The sequence below is a fragment of the Orycteropus afer genome, unplaced genomic scaffold (genome assembly GCF_000298275.1).
Source record: "Orycteropus afer afer isolate SDZICR_OR568_19922 unplaced genomic scaffold, OryAfe1.0 scaffold00039, whole genome shotgun sequence".
Classification (NCBI taxonomy): Eukaryota; Metazoa; Chordata; class Mammalia; order Tubulidentata; family Orycteropodidae; genus Orycteropus; species Orycteropus afer.
Genome location: NW_006921626.1, coordinates 2,470,360 through 2,473,093, shown reverse-complemented (window position 1 = coordinate 2,473,093; position 2,734 = coordinate 2,470,360).

The following is a 2,734-nucleotide window of genomic DNA, read 5'->3' as shown; positions in this document are numbered from 1 at the left end:
GACCTGACTCATAGAGACCCCTCCTTGGGTTTCTGAGGCAGTATCACTACAGAAGTAGATTGCCCAACCTTCCTTACGAGGAGTGGCTGGTAGGTTTGAACCACCAGCCTTCTGGTTAGCAGTCAGGTGCCTTAGGCACTATGCTACCAGAGCTCCTAACAGACCATATATTAGGCCACAACATAAGCCTCAATAAATTTAAAAACAGCATAACACTACAAAACAACTTCTCAGATCACAATGCTATGAAATTAGAAATCAATAATAGGAAGAACAGAGGGAAAAAATATCAAATACATGGAAACTGAATAACACACTGCTCAAGAACCACTGGGTAACAGTGGACATAAAAGGCAAAAAAAAAAAAAAAAAAAAAAACAGCTAGAAACCCACAAGAATGAAAATACAACATACCAAAACCTCTGGGTTACAATGAAAGCAGTAAGACGAGATCAATATATAGCAATAAATGCACACATCAAAAAAGGAAAAAGAATCAAAATCAACACCATAACCCAACATCTCCAATATTTAGAAAAAGACCAATGAAAGAAGTTTACAATCTCCAGAAGAAAGGAAATAATAAATATCAGAATAGAAAACCAATAGAAAAGATCAGTAAGACTAGAAGCTGGTTTTTCAAAAAGATTGACAAAAGCAACAATCCACTGGCAAATTTAAGGAAAAGAAAAGGAAATGCAAGTAACATGAATAATAAATGAAATGAGCAACATTACAACAGAACAAATCATAATTAAAAAATAATAACAAAATACTATGAAGAACTATACTCCAAGAGATGTGAAAGCCTAGAAGAAATGGACAAATTTCTAGAAACACAAGACCTACCTGAACAATCACAGACTGAAGTAGAAAATTTGAACAGACCCATAACAAAGGAAGAAATTGAGCAGGTGATAGAGAAAAACACACACAAAAAAATCCTGGTTCAGATGGCTTCATTGGAGAAAATTCTACAAAACATTCAGAGAAGAGCTGACACTCATCCTGCTCAAACTATTCCAGAACGTAGAAAAGGACAGAACACTCCCAAATTTATTCTACGAAGGAAGCATTACCTTGATGCCGAATCCAGGCAAAGACACTCTAGCCAATAGAATCCAACACTATATCAAAAAAAAAAACCAATATACCATGACCAAGCAGGATTCATGCCAGCTATGTAAGGATGGTTCAACATTAGAAAAGCAATCAACTTAATCCATCATATAAATAAAACATAGGAAAAGAAACACATGATCATATCAATCAATGCAAAAAAGGCATCATGATAAATGGAGAAAAGATTGAAGTAGTCAAGGACTTTGTTTTACTTGGATCCACAATCAATGCCTATGGAAGCTGCAGTCAAGAAATCGTATAACATGGTGTAGTAGGCAGATCTGCACAAAAGAACTCTTTAAAGTTCTAAGAGCAAAGATGTCATTTTGAGGACTAAGGTGCACCTGACACAAGCCATAGTAATGTCAATAGCCTCATATGCATGTGAAAGCACATTATCTTCAGGAAAACTTCATTTGCATATGATATTGTTTGATAATTTCCACATTCTGCTGAATCACCTTCCTTTGGAATGGGTACAAATATGGATCTCTTCCAGTTGATTGGGCAGATAGCTCTCTTCAAATTTCCTGGCATAGACAAGCAAGCACTCCCAGCATTGCATCTCTTTGTTGAAGCATCTCAATTGGCATTCCATCAATTCATGGAGATGTTTTCAACAACACCTTCAGTGCAGTTTGGACTTCTTCCTTCCATATCATCAGTTCTTGATCACATGCTACCTCCTGAAATGGTTGAACTTCTACTAATTCTTTCTGGTACAGTGATTTTGTGTATGCCTTCCATCTATTTTGATACTTCCTGCATCATTCAAAATTTTATCCACAGAATCTTTCAATATTGCAACTCAAGGCTTGAATTTTTCTTCAGCTCTTTCAATTTGAGAAATGTCAAGCATGTTCTTTTGATCTTCTTACTCCAGGTCTTTGCACACTTAATTATAATACTTTACTTGGTCTTCTTGAACCATCCTTCAGAATCTTATTTTCAGCTCTTTTACTTCATCATTTCTTCCACTCACTTTAGCTGCTTTATATTCAAAGCAAGCTTCAGAATCTATTCTGACAGCCAGTTTGGTTGTTTCCTTTGCTTTTTCTTTTTACCCCCTAACCCAAGCCATGGTGTTTCTTATTGTTATCATTGTCCTTGTTGCTTTAATTGGGACCTGGGTGAAAGTTCACAGAGAAAATTCATTTTCCATACAACAGTTTATACACATTTTGTTTCATGAAATTGATTGCAATCCTCAAAAATAACAGCTTTGTTCCTCTTCCTCCGTGTGGTTACCTTTTCCCTCTGTCCTTCTTCCTTATACATTCTTGTCCTCTGAGCTATCTCTGTGTGCAAATATTGCCCTTTTCATTTCCCCTGGTTGATTGTTCTAAGGAGTGTATCTATCCAGTGTATATATTCACCTTATACACCTGTCTAATGTTTGGTGACATGTAGCACTGGGAAGGTCGGCCATGAAGGAACTCTTTCAAGTGCTGAGAAGCAAGGATGTCTCCTTGAGGAACAAGGTGTGCCTGACACAAGACATGGTATTTTTAATTGCCTCGTATGCATGTGAGAGCTGGACAATGAATAAGGAAGACCGAAGAAGAGTTGATGCTTTTGAGTTGTGGTGCTGGCAAAGAATGCTGAAAGTACA